General features: G+C 42.7%; 1 protein-coding gene across 1 annotated transcript in view; it reads right to left on the bottom strand.

The window, feature by feature from the left end:
- LOC146002502 (chondroitin sulfate proteoglycan 4-like) overlaps nucleotides 1-14,621 on the bottom strand; it is a 549,973-nt gene that overhangs the window by 97,479 nt on the left and 437,873 nt on the right. The window lies entirely within an intron of this gene.

Here is a 14,621-nt window from a genome sequence, read left to right as displayed (position 1 = left end):
ATCTGCATTCAGTACAAAAACATTATTGTGAACACTCGTATGCGAACCGCACGCGACGCCACTGTGCACAATTTCCGAGGAAGATTGTTGGCAGCGATGAGGTTCCGGTACAAAACTGGCAGGAGTATACGAATTGAAGGCAGCAATTGAACGAGAATGCGTTCACACATTGCCTGAACCAGAATGGTCGTCAGTTTGTAAACAGGCGTTGTTAAAGAGAAGAAGTCGTTATTTCTTTTGATTCTTTTAAAACCTTGTACGTTAAAAACTACAATTATTCAAGATGCGTATAGATTTTACTGACACATCCTGTATACGTTCAGTTAATTTTAAGACAGTGGAGAACACTCCCGCCCGCGGAACTAAAGAACGTGTTCTACATAAATCGACTTATATAACATTTATCTGTACTACCTGATGTTGCAGGCAAAGAAATATAACGAGAGAACAATTATCAGAATCTAACCGTTAATATGCAAAAATAGTCCAACAAATGAGATGATAATATGATTATATCTCACGTGCAGTGCGCATAAATAATATTGAAGTAGTAACGTAAAAATTTAAAAATAGCCTGTGTTGTTGTGTTCGACTCGTTGCTTTTATGGGGTGTAGGAAGAAGTTATGGTAAACCGAGGATGGCTTGAAAAATTGTGTACGATGGCTCAACAAACGAAATGGGTTCAGAACAGAACTTGAAACGGTTTTAGAAAATTCTTTGTTTACATCCAACCTTCTACCGATTTCATGCCATAAAATTTCCTCCCGAACAGAATCTGGCAGAATAAAGAAAAGATAGAAGATGGGTCGTGGCAAGGCTGTGAAAAACTTGTCGCTGTAGGCGCACTCTCTTTTATTTGAAACATTTTCGCTGGTGAAGTAAAATTAAGATTTGGACCTATTTTTAGTTTTATTTCCTGAAAACATATTCCTTTGAATTAGATTTCCCTCTCCCAGGGACTCACGTTTGCAGATTATGTTATATTTTACTATTATGCCAGGTTGTTAGGTGCCAACAAACATCAAACCGTGCTTGGTTTATTACCATTTTGCTGGGGTTGGCATCACTGATTGAGGAAACCCTCGATGCTTCCTCGCTGGATGCTTTAAAACTGCAACCTCCCCCCTGCCCCTTTTCCACTTCTCACTCACATGTTTGTAGTCATACCATACCCGGTGGGGGCAGCAAAGCATGTGTGTCCATCGTCTTTGGGCTGCAATGATGGAGCGAGCGACAGCAGTCAACTCTTGACAGTGGCTAACCTAGTCAATTGTACGTACACTGAGCTCATAATTTTATTACGCACATCATTATGAAACTCGTAAAATGAAGAGAACTGGATGCAAGTATAAATGAACTGTAGGAAGTTCCGCACTTCCAACATGGAGGAATCGCCCCTGGTGTAGCTCGCTGCACATTGTGACTCTCTTTTCACTCACGCGTCTAGTTGATTGCACGGTGCAACACCAATTCGTCTACTTCGTTGATTTGGTGTCATTAGTGTATTTGGTGTCTGCACCTTTTGCACTACGTTCTTGAGCGGTGTACGTCTGGGGTATGGTCACGTTGTACATGCTAACGAACGATGAAAGTAGCAGACAGGCATTTGATGAATGTTCTGGACTTGAACATAGCTTATCGTCTGCTTGGTTGAACACGGTTTCTTTGCACCATCCTGACACTGAGATGCATCTGCACTACACCTTGTGTCAATAACAGGTCTGCTGTGAAACGAGACAGTGCAGTTACTGCTGGCTGATCATGTTTCAAGAAAGTTTGACACTCAAGAAACAAGGTACCCCCTCGATTAATAATAAAAAAACGACATTGTTTACAATGTCAAAACCCGGTGGAGACATAAGCCCCGTCTAGTTTGCTGCACTTTTAGACACTCGGTGCAGTGCAGGTGTATCCAGTGTTAGGGTGGTGCAAGGAAATGACTTTCAACCAAGTAGACGGATAGAGGTGTTCAAGTTCAGAAGATTCAACAAATGCTGCTTTAAACGTTCATTTGATTAGTTAGTACTCACCACGTGAACATGCAACACACATACACCGGTCCGGAAGGTAGTGTAAACGGTGCAGACAACAAATACACAACTTGACTCCAAATCAACGAACTAGATGGGGCTATATATTGGTTCGGATAAAACTTTAAACTGTAGGTCCCGTCCCAATTAGCCTTTCTGTGCGTAAAATGGACTTAAAACAAAAAAAAACTCACGTTTCATTGTTCATTTTTATTCCTTTTACGCACAGAAATATCTGTTTGAGGGGTTCACTTTAACTCTGGGGCACCGCTATATCTGCAGAGGGCCTCTTTACTTCCCCGCTGCTAGGTTGAGGAGAGGAAGGGTTCATTATTTGTGTTATTTAGCGTCGCTTTTCTGCTACTTTTGGCTAATCGCAACGATGAGAATGAGTGATGAAATTAAATTATGAAGGGACACTGACAAAAACACCCACGCCCAGGTTGGGATTCGAACCCGGATAGCTGTGCTAACCACTCTTGTCACGAAGGTCGGCAGAGGAATGGCCGAGGCTGGCTTGCGAGGAACAAGGGAAAGAGAAAGAATGATAATAGTAATCGACAATCACCCTACTATTACATTTACCGCTGGATGTTGTATTTTGGTATTGCCGATTGTCGACCACTCAGTACTCAATCTGACGTCACTGCCAGACCTTGTAGTGGTCTTCAAAAGTACTTTAGGTTTCTGCGGAAACCTTTCACTTATCTCCAAATACTCGGTTTCAGAGCCATGAGGGCAGACCACATTAACCCAAGAATGGGATTCTATTTGGACAAACCCGTGGCCCGCTGATGGGCCTCATTAAAAAAGAAAGGGGGGGGGGGACGAGTTCCTTCGGTGCCGAAATGACCTAACCCCAAAAGCCAAAAACGGGCAATACCAACATCATTACGTTCGGCCCCTCTCCGAAAGCTCTAATCAAGATTTTGCTGATTCGCTTTTACGCCCAGACTGGAATTCCCAAGCAAGCAAATTGGCCGAACTTTCGCTCTTGAATGCAAGCATAAATGCACTTTGCGAGAGGCGCTAGAGTGTCAGCAAAGCCTTCGGTGACAATCTCCTCTTTTCTGTGTTCTCTTTCGCCGAATTTTCTCTCTTTCTCTTTTAGGACTAGGAAAAAGGGGTTGGGTGGGGGTGGGTGGGCTGTTAGCGAATTCCAAAGACTTATCAGCTTAAAAGATAAAGTCACGTGAAATTATGTCACGAGGGTTCTGTCAGAAATGTCCTCCTTCAGCGGAGGCTCTTGGACTGGCTGTCCTCTACGGAGGATAAGTGGTCTTGCAAGTGGCGATTTCGTCGACACTTCGAAAATTGCACTCATCGATCGCTCATATTTCAAAAGAGAACAAGAGTGGGTGATTCTTTTTCTCTCCTCCTCGTAACGATGGTAATACATTAAAGAGGATTTGCTAGGCGGAGATGCTCTGCGAATCTTCTTGAAGTCAGGTTGCGAGAGGATGAGGATGTTCCAGGAGGATGTTACAGGTGCTCGAGGCTTGCAAGACATTTTACAAGAACATCCTACACGATGGCCTGACGCTCGATGCTCTGTTTTCTGGCGAAGTTTCGAAGCAGGAGTAACACACTGTCTTTATATCCCTAGTTGGTGAGAATTAGCAGTGTAGACACCTGCTTGCAGACGCTTGTCTTTAACTTTAAGATGAGCAGGCAAGCATTGCAGACACTGGCCTTCAAAGTAAAACCGAGCCTGCTTGGAAAATAAGAGTGAGCAGGTAAGCATTGCAGACGCCTGCTTGCAAAATAAGAGTGAGCAGGCAAGCATTGCAGACGCCTGCTTGCAAAATAAGAGTGAGCAGGCAAGCATTGCAGACGCCTGCTTGCAAAATAAGAGTGAGCAGGCAAGCATTGCAGACGCCTGCTTGCAAAATAAGAGTGAGCAGGCAAGCATTGCAGACGCCTGCTTGCAAAATAAGAGTGAGCAGGCAAGCATTGCAGACGCCTGCTTGCAAAATAAGAGTGAGCAGGCAAGCATTGCAGACGCCTGCTTGCAAAATAAGAGTGAGCAGGCAAGCACTGCAAACACCTGTTTTCAAAATAAGACTGATCGGGCAAGAAGTGCACTAACATAACACTTAGGTCAGCTATACTTGGCGTAAGATTTTTGAAACATCACGCTTCATACGAGATAGCTAGGCACAATAAGACCAATTACGAAACCAATAAATGAGAAATGCCAGTATACTTGCATCGTGTATAATTCTACCACGATCGCTCTGTTAAATACATTTCCTTGTACACTATATTTTTCCTCTTCTTCGTGTAAAACAGAAAATCTCTAACATAACTGGACGTGCAGCCTCGTCAAATCACGACCTCACCATCGAACGTCCCAGGTCCGAGTTCTGGACTAGGCACGGGCGTTCGTTTGCTAATGTATCTTCACCACTTTCATTTAATCACATTTCATCTTCACCGTGGTAATTAGCCTAAATATGAAGAAGAGCGACGTAATATAAAAATATACAATTTAGGACAAGAGAGGATCAAGGTATGTTTCCATAACTCATGTAGTATATCCAGAGGAAAACCATTTATGCAACGTTGTAGACTGTAAACTTGTTCCGCGTACCAACAGTCTCTGTTCGACCTGTTCTTGGCCAGCCTTTTGCCAGTGCATTTGAAAAAAGCTCTGCTAACCCTCTTACGGCAGTCATTGCTTTCAACAATGCTCAATGACCTCTTTAAGCAATATACAACCACGAGGCACTAAAGTCCTACAGATACAATCTCATAGTTACCCGCTGGTGAAGGAAAGGGAGAAATGCGGGGGTAGTTATAGCCCTGTTTCACGCCACCCTGATCTGTATCAACCACGGCAAGGCTTTCCCGCCATGGCACGCAAATAGCCCTTGTGCTCCGGAATATCCCCGACTAACGATACCCAGTGTTGTTGCATCCAAGAATTTCGGCCCTGGTGGACGTTTAAGATAATGGTAAACTGCAGCCATTGGCCGTACGATTGGAATTATGATAAGAATACGACTTGCTGGTAAACGACTGAATATGTCCTGAGCTTCGGTGAGGATAGTCGCATTGTATTCTTCAAGTCTCCGTACACTCGCGTGCAAGCTTGAAGAGCTCTTGCTAGCTGCGATCTTAGAGACGTGAATTTCAAACAACTCATTGATATTCTTACGTTTTACAAGCCAAAGATTTACCTATTGTTATAGAGTACTTGAAATGGAACAGTCGCTTCTGCGACGGCCATATTGCGATGCGATGCGATGCGATATGCATTTGCACCAAGTCTATTGAAGCAGTCTATAGTGCTACGACATTCCTTGAAGCTTTCATCTTTCTAAATTTTCATATGACGTCTCGTCCGATGCATTGTGGAAATTAAACGAGAATATAGTATATGTGCTGTGATTTGGTTTTATAGAATGTTCTGACTTTTATGTTCTCTATCATGTTTATGAATCATCCAATAGTAAGTTTCGTATCTGGGCAAGACGAATAACATTGTGTTATTAAAACTCGGCGTTAGACTATCCTATTAAAACTCTCGAAAGGGTCACTGAATATGAGGGTGAATAAACCTCTCGAAAGTATTAGACTGAAAATGAGAATGAATCAACCTCTCGAAAGCTTGAGAGTCTCAAGATGAGAGTGAATTAACCTCTCGGAGGCTGAAGACGAGAGTGAATCAATTTCTCGAAAGCTTCAGAAGCTCAAGATGAGAGTGAATTAACCTCTCAAAAATTTCAGACGCTGAAGATGAGAAGAGTGAATCAATCTCTCGAAAGTTTCAGAGACTGAATATGAGGGTGAAATAAACTCTCGAAAACTTCAAAGGCTGAATTTGAATTTAAAATTTTGGGTCACTTAGGGGATTTTGCACCCGTCACGTTATACGGGGTCCAGATTCTTTCCAGACTTAATATAACATAACTGTAATGTCGTGTATCTAAAATATTATGACTTTGGTTAAAAGCTGAGGCTGCAAAGGGGCACTCGGCACACATATGGACAAAAGATAAGGAAAAACGCAGATTATACTGGCCATAGGGAAAGTCGCCAGAGCGTCGTTAGTCAAAAAAATGCAGTCCAGGGAGTACTACGTGGAAGTGAGGTTGACAATTGTTGCACTACGTGGAAGAGTCACCCTTACACCCCTTCAAAGACTGAAGATAAGAGTGAACTTGGCTCCCCCTTCCAAAACTTATCTGGTCGTTACCTGAGGGAACCTGTACCATTATGGATATTTGGGTGTATTTTCTTCACCGTTTAAGATCTATCATTTCTCTAACTTAGCTGTAGAAATATGCGATGTAAAGTGGCCTCAAGATTGAAAGTCAAGGAACTTGTTCAAATCGGCAACAAAACATTCGCGACCACGTCATTTCATTGGCTACTAATGGGTTCGGGAAATGGCAACCTCACTCGCTTTAGGGGCCTGTAAGCGCTTCCGCGAAAAAAGAACTAGATAAAAAAAGAACGCCTTATCCCGTATTCCGAAGCGTCTGATACGTTTTGTCAACCGTCCTCTTGAAAAGGAAGTCCGTTTTCTGTTGGAGATTTTCCCCCCTTTTTTCAGCGACCATCAAGACCAGCCTCCGTTAGGCGGTTTTGCTTCTAGCCTCGGGGTGATCCATCAAGACACAGATTCTTCTTCTCTGCTTTTCTTCGTCTTCTTCTTCTACTTCCTGCCTTTCTCTCCCCTCCCCTCCCGCCTCTTATGGCCATCTCTGTCCTGCATAGAAAAGTTTTCAAGTGAGACGCTTTGGGTTGAGTTATGAGCCGTTTGTGTGCCAACTTACAGGCTTTCCCTCTTTATCTTCTCTTCGCACCTTTTCTTTTGGTATTTCTTTCCATGTTTTCTGCATTACGTTGTCGCTAAGGACAAGATGAAAGAGGTACAAGATATTTAAATTATTCTAGCATCCAGGTTCCTGAAACTGGATGTAGGCTTATCTGTTTAGAATTTCAAGACGTCCAAGAGCATACATTACCAATATCGTCAATATATTATTACGAGGGTAAAACAGTAAGTGTCACAAACGTTTAATTAAAAAATACTGAGAAACCAGTTTTTATTATTCAACATAATCTTATATGGAGCCGCGGTAGCTCAGTCGAATGTCTACCTCCGTGGCGGAGTGGTTAGCGCAGCCAGAGGTTCCGGGTTCGAGTCCCGGGTAAGGCATGGGTATTTGTGTTTGTCCAGGTGATAAGAAACTGAGAAACTGTAAGAATTGAAAAGTGAGAAAAAGTGTGAATGGTGGGGGATACCTCCGTGTAGGGGGTATTTCCTTATAAAAAAAAAGGTTAGAGTGTCGGACTATCATGCGAGAGACCCGGGTTCGATTCCCGGCGAGGTAGAACTGATATTTATTCCACCTGTTCAAGCGTCTCCGGCGTCCACCCAGCGTCGTATGAAGTGGGTACCTGGAGGAAACTGTGGTGTAAAGGCGGCTAGGAGCGTGGTGCTGATCACCTTAAGCCGTGATCAAGAAAGTGTGGGGCCCTTAACTCCACACCCTTATACGCCTTCATGGCGTGGTGCAAAGCACAGGAGGAGCACTTTTTTTCTCTCCATAATCTCCAATCCCATCGCTTTATCAGTTCACCAAAACCTGCTGCATTATTCTAGCATCCCGGTTCCTGAAACCGGGATGCTAGAATAATGCAGCAAGTTTCAGGAACCGGGATGCTAGAATAATGCAGCAGGTTTCAGGAACCGGGATGCTAAAATAATGCAGCAGGTTCCTGAAACCGGGATGCTGGAATAATGCAGCAGGTTTCAGGAACCGGGATGCTAGAATAATGCAGCAGGTTTCAGGAACCGGGATGCTAGAATAATGCAGCAGGTTTCAGGAACCGGGATACTAGACTAATGCAGCAGGTTTCAGGAACCGGCATGCTAGAATAATGCAGCAGGTTTCAGGAACCGGGATGTTAGAATAATGCAGCAGGTTTCAGGAACCGGGATGCTAGAATAATGCAGCAGGTTTCAGGAACCGGGATGCTAGAATAATGCAGCAGGTTCCTGAAACCGGGATGCTAGAATAATGCAGCAGGTTTCAGGAACCGGGATGCTAGAATAATGCAGCAGGTTTCAGGAACCGGGATGCTAGAATAATGCAGCAGGTTTCAGGAACCGGGATGCTAGAATAATGCAGCAGGTTTCAGGAACCGGGATGCTAAAATAATGCAGCAGGTTCCTGAAACCGGGATGCTAGAATAATGCAGCAGGTTTCAGGAACCGGGATGCTTGAATAATGCAGCAGGTTTCAGGAACCGGGATGCTAGAATAATGCAGCAGGTTTCAGGAACCGGGATGCTAGAATAATGCAGCAGGTTTCAGGAACCGGAATGCTAAAATAATGCAGCAGGTTCCTGAAACCGGGATGCTAGAATAATGCAGCAGGTTTCAGGAACCGGGATGCTAGAATAATGCAGCAGGTTTCAGGAACCGGGATGCTAGAATAATGCATCAGGTTTCAGGAACCGGGATGCTAGAATAATGCAGCAGGTTTCAGGAACCGGGATGCTAGAATAATGCAGCAGGTTTCAGGAACCGGGATGCTAGAATAATGCAGCAGGTTTCAGGAACCGGGATGCTATAATAATGCAGCAGGTTTCAGGAACCGGGATGCTAGAATAATGCAGCAGGTTTCAGGAACCGGGATGCTATAATAATGCAGCAGGTTTCAGGAACCGGGATGCTAGAATAATGCAGCAGGTTTCAGGAACCGGGATGCTAGAATAATGCAGCAGGTTTCAGGAACCGGGATGCTAGAATAATGCAGCAGGTTTCAGGAACCGGGATGCTAGAATAATGCAGCAGGTTTCAGGAACCGGGATGCTAGAATAATGCAGCAGGTTTCAGGAACCGGGATGCTAGAATAATGCAGCAGGTTTCAGGAACCGGGATGCTAGAATAATGCAGCAGGATTCAGGAACCGGGATGCTAAAATAATGCAGCAGGTTTCAGGAACCGGGATGCTAAAATAATGCAGCAGGTTCCTGAAACCGGGATGCTAGAATAATGCAGCAGGTTTCAGGAACCGGGATGCTAGAATAATGCAGCAGGTTTCAGGAACCGGGATGCTAGAATAATGCAGCAGGTTTCAGGAACCGGGATGCTAGAATAATGCAGCAGGTTTTGGGGAACTGATAAAGCGATGGGATTGGAGATTTTGGAGATTATGATGCATAAAAGTATTTGAGCTGATGTCCCAGCCACAGTCGAACCTTACTTTCAACATCTTCATCAGCGGTGAAACGGTTGTTGCCACCTTGCGCAGCACACGTTTGGGAAATTCAAAGCTGTAGGTCAGCTGTTCTCAAACTTTTGTCTCATTGTACCCTTTAGTAGTAACTAAACATCTAATGTACCCCCACCATACGTTTTCTACAAAGCATGGGCTTTGGGGATGTTTTTTGACTGTCTGATTGGTGGGGTGTTTTTTTCTATGTTGGCGGCGTGGATCTCCAATAGAGCAAAATGTCATTCGGGCTATAAGTGGAAAGATGGTAAACAAAGAAACATTATAACCATACGTTCGTTATTTTATTGGGTGTTCCTACATTTACAATCTTTACGATTAGTTACAAAAATAAAAATGTAAAACAAATGTGTACTAAGAAGTATACAAACAATTTTAATTTTCTCATATCTCTCCAGAGTTATTGAAAAAAGTAAAGACCTTACTGAAACTGTTGCGTGCTCGCGTATACATTAACTTCACCCGATCTAACAATGCACATGCACGTTTGCTACCAATATCAGTATGTAGGAGGTACCGCGTGTATTATTTCACCGTGCTTATAAATTTCACCAACAATACACCAATCGTCCTCGTGACGTTTTCACACTTTAACAAATCACTGTGGGTTTTTGAGTTTGAAGAATGAAATGGGTATAGTCCACGCGTTTACTTCGTTAACGTCCTAGAACTGAAGCAAGCTGCCGCCACGAACGTGGTTGGGGTTAAACAGCGCGCGAGTTGTTTTCGTCCAATCACACTCAACCTTCAGCGAATGGGCGCAGCCGTCATACTGCTAGTCTACTCCACGTGGAGTCTCGGTCACACGACTGCGGATACGCTGTTGTCGTACTTTCCAACTTGAATGTGGACACGTGGGAATGTGCTAGTGCGTGGGAAGGACAAGGTGGCGTAGAGTAGATGTGTGGCAACACTGTGCGTGTAATGTGATTGTTGCAATTGGTGGGCGCGCTCCGTGGACTCCAAAGCCGGCCGGCTGTTAACGAAGCTAGCGCGTCGACTATAGAGCTTTCGAAAGTATATTTTATTTCAAAACTTATGAAAGAAAGATAAGAGTGTCAATGACAAAATCAGCCTTACTTTTCTTTTTCAGCTTGAAGGCTGAAACAATGTTATAAAGTCTGCTCTACACACCTACAACAGAAATGTTGTCGTGTGGATGTTCTCGACATTTCTCTTGCGAGCTGATCGCGTACCCCCTTCAAGTCGTTCATGTACCCCTGGAGATACGCGTACCACTATTTGAGAACCACTACTGTAGGCTAAACCATGAGAACACCCTGTTGCAGTTGCTATGCTGTCAGTCGTCACTCGCCTGTCAGCTGGAATCATCTCCTCCACCTGTACCATCTCCACGTAAACTCCTCGAGCAAGGTCGCCATTTTTAAACTGAGCTGCCCATGCGTGCGTCTGCCATCTAGCGACTCTAACTGAATATAATCAAGCTGGATTGTGCTGCCACCTAATGTCAACTTTAGAAACTACTCAATACTATTTTCAGCTATACCACATCATACAGGGTGGCTCAATAAGTCACTTAACACCCTCAGTACAAGGCCACTCCGGCATGGAATGTGAAAATGGCGATGACCAATCATTGCCTGGCCAAGGGGGAACCACATTGACGCCACCCACACGGTCGCCGGCCATCTTGATGTCCGCCATCTTGAATTCAAATTCAGAACTTTAAATGAGAAGGGGATCGTGCGACATATCAAAATGGGCTAGAATTTTACGAGAAATGCAACGGTGAAGGTTTTTTCGACGAATCTTTAACCAGTAAAAAGTTATGGCTGAATTCTTGTACCAATTTGCTCCTTCTCGAGGTGTTAGAAAAATGCCTTAAAATTTGTTTAGCGCATCGGCAATGCATCGAGATCAAAGTGACGTCTAGGGAGAGAAGTTCGCATGCCATTGCACACGATTTTAATCGGATACATCCATGAAGAGCTGTGCATTATGAATGGTTGTCGCGAACAATTTACAGTGTGTCGCTTCCATTGAATTAAAAGTCCTTCACAGTGACAAGGCTAATGTTTATGTTCATAAGGAAGTTCATAAACAGAATATTCGATGCTTTTTATCTGATAACCCATTTTCGACAGATCAAAGCTGAATGGTTAGTGTTGGTAAGTTAATGGTGTGGCGTGCTGTGTGGAACACGATTGGTTAGTCAATTTTCCATCAACGGAACCTTAAATGCTTAGGGCTACTTGGATTTGTTAAATAAACAGTTTTTTTTCATCCTTGCTTATGGAAGAAGGTACTTTTTACAGAGTTTTTTTTTAAATAGGGAAGAACACCAGAACACTATGGGAACGTTGTGAAGCAGTTTCTGTCCAAAGTTAGTTATCAGATGACAGGGTCGCATATTCTGTTTATAAACTTCCTTATGAACATAAACATTAACCTTGTCACTGTGAAGGACTTTTAATTCAATGGAAGCGTCACACTGTAAATTGTTCGCGACAACCATTTATAATGCGCAGCTCTTCATTTATGTATCCGATTAAAATCGTGTGCAATGGCATGCGAACTTCTCTCCCTAGACGTAACTTTGATCTCGATGCATTACCGATGCGCTAAACAAATTTTAAGGCATTTTTCTAACACCTCGAAAAGGAGCAAATTGGTACAAGAATTCAGCCATAACTTTTTACTGGTTAAAGATACGTCGAAAAAACCTTCACCGTTGCATTTCTCGTGAAATTCTAGCCCATTTTGATATGTCGCACGAGCCCCTTCCCATTTAAAATTCTGAAGTTGAATTCAAGATGGCGGACATCAAGATGGCCGCCGACCGTGTGGGTGGCGTCAATGTGGTTCCCCCTTGGCCAGGCAATGATTGGTCATCGCCATTTTCACATTCCATGCCGCAGTGGCCTTGTACTGAGGGTGTTAAGTGACTTATTGAGCCACCCTGTAGATTTGTGACCTATGTAAAGACACCCTCGTAGTATATTTTCACAATGAAATTAAAACCATTGCAGTCGTGGCTTAATATGAATCTAAGGCCATGTGAAATGTATATTGATGATACAAGTGGGAAGAGTGGGGCCGATACCTCCCCCCCAATAAAAGCAAACAAAAAATATCTCGTTTAGCAAAAAAACACAATTTTAGTCTGGTGTTCAGGAGCAAATGCTGCTTTATATGATGGGTTCACAGCACAAGAGTCGTAACTCTAAGAGAGTTTTGAGAAAAAAGTACCATTTAAATACCTTAGTACTATGTTTAGCTGTTGGAGCACAAACTTAGTGGTACCTCTATGAGCAAGAAATCGAAATTTAGGAGATACTTCTAGCACTGAAATGTTGATACTTTACAGTTCTAAGTTATACAAGTGACTCTATTTCCACGAAAAGTGGAGTTACGCCTTGTCCTCTAAAATTCTCATATATCCCTCCTCCTCTGTGCTCATTCTGGATATTTTCAGACTTCTGGGTAGACTGAATTTTTAGAGCTTAGAAAGCAGAATCAACACGAATTGTACGGCGTCATTCAGAATGTATACCAAGTATGTATTTTAATAGGAGCCATATTGAGAACAGTCAAATTTTGTGACCTCACTGAATGAGCCAATTTAAATCTTACAATCCGAACTCTTTTGTAGCTACTAAGCACCTAGAAGTACCGGTCTCGTAATGCATTTGAGTGAAACGACAAACGAACTCAAATGGCAGACGAGAAGCAGATTTCCCTTATGTTGCACACGCATCGAATTTCGTTTTAAATTCACATTTGATCAGATAGGCTAATGGGGCTTGAATCCACAAATGTAGGATACGAACGACTGTGTTTAGGGGCCTCCCCGGTGGCGTAGTGGTAGCGTCGACGCGTTGCAATCAAGGGGTCCCGGGTTCGATTCTCGTGGATGCATATAGTGGTTCGGATTCCACTTTAAACTGTTGGTCCAGTCCCGATTAGACTTACTGTGCATAAAGTGAACTTTAAACACCAACTCAATCAACGAACCACTGTACAATGTGCATCCACCGGGGTCTAACCCAGGACCCTTTTCATTACAATATGACACCCACCTGGGAAGCCCTGCGCACGCTCCTTATCACATTAAGAGATACAGTGATGATTTTTTTTGACTATCCGGATACCTTTGAGTAGTAATTCAAACCTTATACATATCAAGAAGGCTGATATATGCGTTTCGTGTGGAGACAGAGGCATATTAACAATTTCATATCTGGCTATTAGCATGTATTTACCGACTGTACGTTTTTATGTCTTGCCTTATCGTTCACAGACGATAGATCTGCTGAAATTATTATTTTTTGAAGGGTCTTTCATGTGTCTCCGCCTTATCTTGTTGGCCTAAAACAGCTTGTTTTATAACTCCCCCCTCTTTCATGCAAATTCAATCCTCCTCATCCTAGGGAATCGAATCCCTTTTCCTACAAAGGGCACACAGTTTGGAGCATCTAGAAACAAGGGAGTACCGAACGCAAGGGCCGAAGGCGGAATTAATCTCTCCAGTACACGGGCCAAAAATATTGTGTAAAATGGAAGAAATGTACACAAATCACTCTGAAAGAAAATATATATCTCTATCGGTATTTATAATAGTTTTTTTTTTCATGTCATATAGCAATGTTGTATTTAATATTCGAAAGAAACAGGCAATGCAATTCATTCTATGAGAATGTTATTTGAAATATTGTCATAATTTTTACAGCGAGAGAATAACATGCCTGTTTATAAGTCGAACTTCCTCTATTGTGGAGAAAAATACAAAGTGAGCGTTGCATTGTTTCTCAATGCTATTCGAAAAAGTCGCATAAAATATTAAAATGCAATTATAATTTCAACATCACAAATAAAAGAAAAAGATCCATAAAAAGTAGAAACAAGTAAGATACCATTTTGCGAAGTAAAAATAATGAGAAATGAAAATATAAACTAGAACAAATAAGAGCAAAGCGGAAGTAAATCAACTATTCACATGGCGAAGGAGAGATAGAAAAATGACGTTTTTTTTTTATGGCAGACAAAGTATTGTTTCCAAGAAACAAAGAATGTTTCATTTTACGGTTACTAAAGAGGCAAAATGAGAAATATTGTTATTTGTACGAGGTAATATCAAAAACTTACAAGAATGGCGCTAGTGTGCTCGTACAGGGAGGTATGTGGCAAAGGAGATGTGACATCGAGATCAGTGGAGAAACTCATCCCACTGATGATTTAGCGTTCTTATTTGCTCATGCATACTTTTGACTATTCCTTGTCTCACAGGATAAGGATGCCGCATCACGAAGGATAAAATATGAACTTTGCAATGAGACAGTGGATAAAATTACTTTTGTTTTGTCGGTGACAGTA

This window comes from Lepisma saccharinum, chromosome 1, assembly GCF_977018435.1.
Source record: "Lepisma saccharinum chromosome 1, izLepSacc3.1, whole genome shotgun sequence".
Taxonomy (NCBI): Eukaryota; Metazoa; Arthropoda; class Insecta; order Zygentoma; family Lepismatidae; genus Lepisma; species Lepisma saccharinum.
The sequence above is the reverse complement of the archived record's forward strand: the minus strand, read 5'-3'. Positions and strand labels throughout refer to the sequence as shown.